This window comes from Cynocephalus volans, chromosome 2 (assembly GCF_027409185.1).
Source record: "Cynocephalus volans isolate mCynVol1 chromosome 2, mCynVol1.pri, whole genome shotgun sequence".
Lineage (NCBI taxonomy): Eukaryota > Metazoa > Chordata > Mammalia > Dermoptera > Cynocephalidae > Cynocephalus > Cynocephalus volans.
In genome coordinates this window covers 145,190,344-145,201,061 of record NC_084461.1, presented here as the reverse complement: position 1 = coordinate 145,201,061, position 10,718 = coordinate 145,190,344, and positions in this window count along the sequence as shown.

Below are 10,718 nucleotides of genomic sequence, written 5' to 3'. Positions count from 1 at the left end.
GCACCCTTCCAAATAACTTTCCATCTCAACTACACGACACTCGAGCAATCAAAATTCCACTTGTGCCTTCACCGCTGGGTCAGATCTAATTACAAAACAAAAGCCAAACAACAACAAAAACGCCTGAGCCACTTATTAAATCTTCTTCTAGTTCAATAGTTACTGAGTACCTAGTCTGTACAAAGTACAAACCTAAAGAACATAAAAGGAATATATTAATTATGGCTAGTTGGTATGAAGTATCAGGAAAGGTTTCAGAGTGATACAACCTTTGTTCATTTATAAACAATTCTGAAGCACTTTCTTTGTGCTAGTCACTGATCTAGGTGCAAATATTTATTTGATGGTAAGTAAAACTGTCACATCCCTATATGCCTTTGTGGATCTTGATATATAGTCAGGGAAACAAACAAGCAGGTCAACAAATAAATAGATACGTAATTTCAAGTTAAGAAAACTACATCAAAAGCAATGAACCGAAGGCCTTTCATTCAACCAACTGTGCAACTGCAGTAAGTCAGGTCCTGTGGCTTGAAGAATGGGTGGAATTTTGAGAACCAAATAAGGTAAAACAGAAGAAAAAGGAAGAATGGCAGTCTATCTAGAATAACATGAGGAAACGTACAGGGTGGAAAATCACAGATGAGTCATCAAATTGAAGCAGGATCCTAAAAGATTCTGAACTCCATACAAAAATATGGGTTTTAGGGCCAGCCCGTGGCTCACTTGGGTGAGTGTGGTGCTGATAACACCAAGGCAGCAGGTTCGAATCCCTATATAGGGATGGCCGGTCAGCTTACTTGGAGAGCATGGTGTTGACAACACCAAGTCAAGGGTTAAGATCCCCTTAACTGTTCATCTTTTAAAAAAAAAGAATATGGGCTTTATTCCCTAGTACAAAGTCCTAAAAACGAGAGTTTAAAAAATAGTTAATCCATTGCGGGTAGGAAGAACATGTTAAGATATCTGTTTACATTTTTTACCTAAATGTTTTAATATGATGATCAGCGTGGCCTCCTTACTTTACCCATGTATTGGAGGAACCAACAGATAGATATATTGAATCTTGAGAAAGGGGGATCATTTCCCTCAATCTTGCCTTCACTTCTAGTGCTTATATAGCTTCCTTGAGATGTTATTGATGTGGATAATTTTAATTAGTAAATTTCTTATAATAACTTTTAATAAGATGGAGACTCATCAAGAAAAATCTCATGCATCACCCAGGTGTTAGTTGGTTATCTCAAGAGGTTACTTTAAAAAGGTGTAGAGTTGTCAAATTAAAGATGAGTTGTACATTTCTTAAGAGAAAAAAAATACAAATTTGCAGGCCTTTTGCATGATAACAATAAATTAGTATCACACATGCATTGTCTGTCTCTTCAAGGTAAATGTAACTATTTTAACAACTAAGAAAGTTAACAGCTTTGGGGAGAGAAAAATAGCTAAGGAGAAAATATTTAAAATTTAGAATATCAATGTTTTAAAGTTTTCTAATTTATTTTTAAAAATTGTTATTAAAAATGACTTAAGTATGTCACATATTGTCAAAAAATCAAAACACCAAAACATTGGTCTGGGCAAAACTTTCATGAAGAAGACTTCTAAAGCACAGACAACAAAAGCAAAAATAGACATATGGGATTACATCAAGCGAAAAAGCTTCTGCAAAGCAAAGGAAGTGTTTAAGAGAGTGAAAAAGCAACCAGCAGAATGGGAAAAAATATTTGCAAACTATTCATCTGACAAGGGATTAATATCCAGAATATACAATTCAGTAGCAAAAAACCAAATAATCCAATTAAAAAACAGGCAAATAATCTGAATAGACATTTCTCCTCCAAAGACATACAAATGGCCCACAGGTATGCGAAAAATGCTCAACATAACTGATTAGCAGGGAAATGCAAATCAAAACCACAATGAGATATCATCTCACCCCAGTTATGATGCTATCATCAAAATACCAAAAAATAACAAATGCTGGTGAGGATGTGGAGAAAAGAAAACTCTTATACACTACTGATGAGAATATAAATTAGTACAGCCATTATGGAAAACAGTATGAAGCTTCTTCAAAATACTGAAATTAGAACTACCATATGGTCCAGCAATCCCACCACTAGTTATTTATCCAAAGAAAATAAAATTAGCATACCATGGAAATAGTTGGTCTCCCATGCTTACTGCAGCACTATTTACAATAGCCAGAGATATAAAATCAACCTAGGTGTCCCTTAACAGATGAATGGATGAATAAAATGTGGCACACAATGGAATACTACTCAGCTATGAAAAAGAATTTGTGGCATTTGTGGCAACAGGGATGAGCCTGGAAGACTTTATGTTAAGTGACATAAGTCAAGCACAGAAAGACAAATACTGTATGTTCTCACTCATATGTGGGAGTTAAAAAAAAAAAGTCGAGCTTAGAGAAGTAGAAAGTAAAATCATGATTACTAGAGACTGGGAAGGAAAGAGGGATACGGGGGATAGGGAGATGTTAGTTAATGAACACAAAAGTACAGCTAGATAGAAAACATAAGTTCCAGTGATCTACAAGAGTGATAGGCATCTATAATTAACAATAATTTATTGTATGTTTTCAACAGGCAGGAAAAGAAGAAATCAAATGTTCTCATCACAAAGAAGTAATAAATTTTTGCAGTGATGAACTTGCTAATTACCTTGAATTGATCATCACACATTGTATACATGTATTGAAATATAACTTTGAATCTCATCGATATGTATATTCAATATGTATCAACTAAAAAATAAATTTTAAAAAGTCAAAACACTTAAAGTTAGAAATGAAATTTTCTAGTCTTTATAGAAATACTCTAAATGAAGAGTCTCAGAGTTTCAAATCCTTTAAAGCTGCTTGTCAATATATAAAAACTCTTGATGGATTAGTTTGCAAGATTAATTTAACTAATCTTTAACTGATTAATGTTAAAGAAGGTAAAAATTTAGGTGTCAAATTTCAGCCAAAAAAGAAAAAAAATTCACATAATTGGCAAAAATTGAGCATTGTGGCAGTGCAGTAAACAATATATTCTCTCATATATTTTATGAGAAAACTTTCTTATTTTAACTATAACAAGTATCAAAATAATATGGATGTTTTCTAAAATATTCAATTTATTAAATCTAAGTGTTAAACCAAGTTTCCATAATGGTGCATAATGTCATCACACTGTCACTGAAAATACTAACTTTCCTTAGAAATAGGAGTATTGAATTATAAATAAATGTTTTAAATATCATAAAATTTTGTCTGTTTCATCTTTTGCACATCTTTTAAAATTTGTTTTATGTTTATGTGTATAAAATATTAGTACAATAGTATATAAACATAAGTAACTAAATAAAAACATATTATTATGTAAACAAATTTGTATGGATGGGTTGCAAAATCAAAAAAGCTTGGGGAGCGCTGCCTTACTGTAAAGTCTACCAATAAAGCTTTTTGAGAAAAGATTTGACACTTTACTCTAGAATTTAGAGTCAGCCACCAGAGATTAGGATGGCTGCATAGATGAGAAACTAAAGGCAGACAAGAAAACCAAAAGCTACAGTCCTAACAAGTGGGCCTGAAATAAAAGAGTCACATAGTCCTTCCTTCCACAGGAAGGAATGGACATGATAGGTATAGTGGTAAGCAGAATAATGGACCCCCAAAGATATCCAAGTCATAAATTCCAAAACTTGTGAATGTTATATTACAATGGCAAGGAAGAATTATTAAGGCTGCTAATAAGATGATATAAAATAAAGAAATTATCCTGGATTATCTTGGTTGACCCAATGTGATCACAAGGGTCCTTAAATTTGGAAGAGGGAAGCAGAAGAGTCTTTGGTAGAGTGATACAACATGAGAAAAACTTGATTATGCACTGCTGGCTTTGAAGATGGAAGGGGGCCATGAGCCAAGGAATGCAGGCAACCTCTAGGAGATGCAACAGGTAAGGGGACAGATCTCTACTAGACCCTCTAGAAGAAATATAGCCTGGCCAACACCTCAATTTTATCTTAGTGAGACTCATTTTGACTACTGACCTCCAGAACTATAAGATAACAAGTTTGTGTTGTTTTAAGTCACCAAGTTCATGGCAATTTGTTACAGGAGCAATAGGAAACTAATATAGATATTACAGAAGAAACATGATGCATGGTAATTAGGGGGAAGAATAAAAAACTAAAGATGACTTAGAGGTTTAAATCTCAGGAGACTCAGAAGGTGGAGTTAACAAAGAATCAGAGAAAAAGGAAGAAACGGATATGTGGAGTATGATAAAAGTAACACTATAAAACCATCTAGCATTCTAGTTTTATATTATATGTCTTAGTCAATCTGGGCTGCTATAACAGAATAATAGAGACTGGATGGCTTAAAAAACAAACATTTATTTGTCACAGTTCTGGAGGTTGGGAAGTCCAAGATCAAGGTACTGGCACATCTGGTGTCTGGTGAGGGCATTCTTCCCGGTATGCAGATGGCCATCTTCTTGTTCTATCCTCACCAGGCAGAGAGAGAGGGAGCTCCAGTCTCCTCTTTTTATAAGAACACTAATCCCACAATGGCATTACCTCCTCAAGATCTCATCTAAACTTAATTACTTCCCAAAGGCCCCATCTCCTAATACTATCCCATTAAGGGGATAATAATCAAATTGCTGAAAAACAATGATAAAGAAAAAAACTTAAAAGCAGCCAGAGAAAAATAAAGACAGGTTACATGTGTAGAAGAGAAAAAAAGTAAAAATTATCAAAGACTTCTCATCAGAAACTAAGTAATCTGAAAGAAAATGGAAAAACATCTTAAAAGAAAATGAAGAATATCACCATTTGGCAAATCCCTAATTTGCCCTAAATAGTAGATTTAGGCAATGATCATCTAGGCTGCTAACATCACAAACAAACAAATAACTTACATTATTTGTCTACTGATGAAAGTACACAGAACAACCAGTATCAGATCAAACCTTTAGATGCAAAATCAGTTTTTAAGAAGTGCAGGAGACAAAGAAGCATATTAAATGACAACAAGTAGTCACAATCAACAAAATCCAGAATGAGAGAAACACTACAGAACAAACAACATAGTTACTCAACTAAATAAATTGCAAGAAAACAAAAAGAAACTTAAGAAAGTATCAACCAAATTCAATGTCTGGATTTTATTTTGATTCTGATTTTAAGAGACTAACAATAATTTTTTAAATTGCACTAACTGAATATTTGATTATATTAAGGAATTAGAGATCCATATGGAATTATTTATGAAATCTGTAAATTTGACTGGGAAGGAGATAAAGAGTATTTACAGGTGTGAATAAAAACAGAATGACCTTTAGTTGATTTTTACTCTAGCTGGTGAAGGGTGCATAAGGATTTATCACTCTCTACTTTTATTCATACATTTAGAGAATAAATAAAACTAAAAAATGCAATATTTTGCACTTTTCTAAGTTTATGGAATAAAATTTACATTCTCTATATGTATAAACATGTCATGTTATCTATAGTGTTACAGAATTGAAATAGAGGGAGGGGAATAAGGATATAAAAATGTATGTAGCATGATCCCAATTTAATTTTTAAATGTGTAGAACTATTTTCATATACATGAATATGAGAGAGGAAGAGAAGAGAGAGCAAAAACAAACAAACATGCCAAAATGTTAGTTGGAATAATTTCTAAGTAGTAGAATTACAAATGATTTTAACTTCATTAAAATGTTCTGTATTTTCCATGTTGTCTACATGATTTATTACTATAATCAAAAAAGCTATAAATTACTTAAATAGAGACCAAAAAACAAATATATTCAAAATCAGATTTACTTTCTTTTACTTTGAAGTTTATAAATAAAGGGATAATCCAGAAATAGTGAGTCACACCACCATGCAACTGCTATTATATTTCTTCCCCAGGCACATTTAGTCCTTTCCCTCACTATTTTCTGAAAGCACGTGGTACGTGTCTCTTTTTTCAGTGTCTGTCTATTCCATTACACTATGATTTTTTCAGTGCCTCTCACTCCTGCTTAATGTGGGGCCTTAGAGACCAAAGACCACATCTCATTTACATTTGTATCTCAACATTTACATATAGCAGATGTTCAGTAAACACATGCTAGATGAACGAATGAGTTATTGATGTGTTTGTTTAAAAAAATAATAGCATGAAATTAATAGAAACTAGAGAAAATAGGAAGAAAAGACAACAGGGATTCTCCTTATTCCAGAAGATCCCTTGATAAGATCTACTAATCAATTATTTATTCATCTAAATAAGTATTTATTAAGCTTCAATCTTGTTCTAAATAGATGAAGAATAAAAAAAAATAGATTATCTGACCTCAAGAGGATTAGAATTAAATAAGGAAAAAGAGAGAATCATAAATAATTGCAACAACAAAATCACAGGAGGAAAAAGGTACGAATAGTACCAAAAGCTTATCATGAAAGAGTAAATAATATTTATATCCCACAGGGAATATAGAAAGGCTCTGTGTAGAGAAGACAGCTTGGCACTGTCTTGAAAGATGGTTGGAAAAAATATATGAATGAAGAATAACAAAAGTTAAAGATGTAGACACATATGTACCTTGACACCATCAGTTAAAATTAAAAAGGGAGAAATTGACTGGATGGAACTAAGAGGCTTATGATTACTATGGTTAGTAATGAAAAAGCCAACAACTGATTGGGTATTATGAATTCTTCTAGTAAATATTTATTAAGAGATCCTGGTACCTGGCACCATGTCCACCACCATTGCAATCTGACATCTGTTCTCCCGTCAACCTCAAACATTTCTTTTCCCTACCACACATGCGATGTCGTAGCCCTCTATCTTTCCTCCTTCCTCACTTTTCTCGCCCACCTCCCTTTCAGACCTGTCCAACCCAGCCATCAAATCTCATCCTAGAAGTCACTTTTGAGTCAAATTAACACCTTCTGCTACCCTCGCGGATGCTCTGAGTGGGTGTGCCCCAAAATCACCATTATCACTGCCCTTGTCCCACTACATCCTGATTGCCTGTGTGTCAGTCTCCTCTCTTACACTGTAAGAGTCCTTGCCTTCGAAGGACTTGCCTTGCTTTTGCTCACAATTTTGGGAAGAAGGGAAGAAAAGAGGGAAGAAAGAAAGGAGGATATAAAGAAGGAAATCTCCCACAATACATTGTTCTGCCCCTGCAGTCCTCATCACAGTGAGTACGGCTGATAAGTGTCTGTAGTTTAAACCATTGAGGCTCCACCTGCTAAAGATCCCCCAGCCATTAATTATAGCATTCCTCTCAACTATCAAATTATTATTGACTTTTTGTTGATGTATTATGAATTAATCACTCATCAATATTAATCACTGATCTCAAATGAGAACAGTGTTCTTGGTTAGTATCTAATTGTGATTGCTGAAAAGATATTGACCTAGCTTTTATTTGTAAAAATGGGTGAGGTAAGAGTAGGAGGAAAGGCATCTGTAAGCATCCTATCATGACTAGAAGTTTTTCTTTCAAAAGTCCCACCATAACAAATCTCAATACACATGGGAACAATTTTCTCCAGGGAAATCAGGTCATTGGTGCTGAATTTCTCTTTACAGCAAGGTGTCTTAATGGCATTTTGGTTTTGCCTTCACAAAGGGAGCCAGAATATCTACCTCATTTTTTCTAAACTATTTACATTTCTGCCAGTGTCAGATTATTCCTGGCTGTCATGCTTGCCTACCTCCATGTTGTTGACTTAATAAATCAAACTTACCTGAATATCCTCAAATGTGGCCAGGAAGGAGAATCTGATTTTTTTTTTTTTTTAAATAACCACACACTGCCAAGCATTTTGACTCCTTTGCACTTCTAGAGCTAAGGAGACATTCCCATTACCCCACAATGTCCCCTATTAGTTCTGTGGTTTTATTAAAACCTTTTCTCTTTCATTAAAATAAAAAGCCTCTGAAAAACTACAGTTACAGATTTTCTGCAACCCACAATTTATAGCTGCTACTTGCAACCTTCAAAAGCTTTTAAAAATAGTATCAGCTCTATTATTCTACATTATGGTAATTGTAGTAAAGATTTAAGAGGCACTTTAAGACTTTTTAGCTCTACAGTATATTTCTGTTCCAATTTCTTGCTTAGGCATTTGGGAGAGAAGCCTTATTTAAAAGCCTTACCCTCTGCCCCCTGATATACAGCTTCCCTCTTAACTACAGTAGCTAGACCTCACTGAACAATTAGGGAAGCTAGGTCTCCAATTAGAGCTCAGCAAAGCATGGGGCAGAGCACCTCTTTCCAGAAGCCCATTCCATTTATATGCACCTGGCAATAATCAAAATTTTTCTCCTGTGCTAGGTACCTTTGACCTCTCTGTTATGCTTCACATTCTTTTGCTAACTCCCCACCCCTCCTTTGCTCCCCTAGGAAATCAGTGCAGATAATCACAAGATTAAATAACTCCAATGCCACTGCTGAAACGTTCAAAGACATTAATATAACAAACGCCCAAGGGGCCAGAGGAATTTATGTAGTATTGAAATTAAGCTGACCTCACCCTATCTTCCACATAGATCTGTTCTTTCTAGTTAACCTGTGTTTTTCTCTTGTTGCCCAGTCTAGGATGGTTATAATTCAAAACAACCAAGGAAACAGCTAATGGAATTTCCACAACTGTGAGCATGCACAAATCCCGATCTGGCATTGTCTTTTGTATTCAAAACACCAAATGGGATGAGCATTTTAAACACAATTCCCTCCACAGACCACATTGCTAAGGCATTCTTCTTGGGCATAAACCATACGGAAAAACCATACATTCTCTGCTCCTTCCCTTCCCTCCTTTAGGAATTCAGTAGCATCTGGACAGCACAAATCTGTAACAGTCCCCGACTCTGCAAAGGATAGAGCCAGGTCCCAGACTTTCCTTGTTCCGACTTGAGCCCTCCTACTGCAGACCCACAATATTTTATTGTGTCAACAATTATCAGCCGGAGAGCTTTTTGTATGAACTTGCTCACTGAGCACATTTTCTCCCAATTCCTAGCTTTCTTTCACAGAAAAAGATAGCTCTATTCCATACCCACAGTAAATAATCTCAAGTGTTTCCACTTTGTTTTGCCTTGCTCCAAGTTTCCATGTAAATTTCAGAATAGTGAAACACAGAGATTCCTGCACACTGGTATTTTATGATTTTAATTTGCTCCAAAGCTCTGAATTTCATTATATTTTCCCATTTGTTGCATGGGATTTTTACAGTTAACAGATGTTCACTTAATAGAGCTTCCTAGTGAGCAAATCAGTTTTTTCCCTCTGGTATTCATGTAACTTTCTAGTTCTGCAGTAGCTGTTTCTGGTGCCTGCCAAGCTATCTGGCAGTGAAAGCTCAAATCAAAACGTGCAGCAGTTTGTAAATGTATATTCTCCTTCCTTCAGTCTCATTCACTCCAAGTTAACTCCTTCCTCGTTAACACCATGTGAGAAAGCCGGCAGGGGGAAAACACCAACTTCGAAACTAGATAGGTTTCACAAGCAGATGAAAAGATATTCTGCACCCAATAAATATTTTCTTAGCCTCCAGCCACTGCAAATGCCAAAAATTTTAATGCATCCAAAATTATAAAAGGAAGAGTTTTCCAAACAACTGTCCTAGGCCAGTCCCCAACTAATAAGTTGTCTAAGTGTTTTACTCAAATATATTTCAGGACATTAAAATAAGTCACTATACTGAAGCAAAGTCCTTGTCCCCGGAATCCTGACTTGTCTGCTTACAGTTACTTACCTAGGGAAGTAAACATTCTGTGGGTATCTGCAGAGGCTGTATCATGGGTTAGAAACACAACCTACAATGTGTTTCTAGCCAGCGCCTCTTCAGTACTACTGTTCGATTCAGGATACAAAGAATGACCTCTCAGGACAGGTCAGTTCCGATCCCAAATTATCCGACAAGGAGCAGAAGCTCAAGGCAAATTTCCTGACAAAGAAATGGAAGATCGCAACTTGCTAGAAGTCCTCATTGTTATTTCTTGGTAGGATTCCTAAGGTTAGGGCTTGTGACAAGGGAAGGATAAGAAGGGGGGTGGAGCACCATGGAGCAACCAGCCAGGGAGGGGCCACCGGCCCCGCAGAACTGTGCCAAGTGCCAGAAGGAGGTCGCACCACACCGGTCCAGGTGGCTGCCGCAGCCACCTCGCTCAGCATTTGGCAAGACAGGGTGGTGGGAGCTACTCATGTTGCGTCCCTCTTCGCGCTGAGACAGTTGAGAATGAATCATTGGGTTCCTTTCTCTTTTTTGTCATATGCTTAAGAGCAGAGGGCTGATTCACTGCAGTAAATTCAGAAAGGTAAAACAGACCCAGTCCCAGGCGGTAAGTTGAAACCCATTCACAAGGCAGCACAGGGTATTCCCACTAAGTCAGCCCAGCCTGCAAATAGGGGAACGGGCAGGGGGCAGAGCATTTTCCTAAATGTGCGGAGGGACAAGGTAGGTCACATTCCACAGCCATGTTTTCATTCCCCCAAAGAAACTCACATTCATTGTGCAGCTTCAAATAATTACCAGGTAAAGATACCGTCACCGTATGCCATAGGCTGAATGTTTGTGTCCCTAATCCTAAACTCCAAGGAGATGGTGTTAGGAGGTGGGGTCTTTGGAAAGTGATTAAATCATGGGAGTGGAACCCTCATGAATGGGATTCATGCCCTCATAAG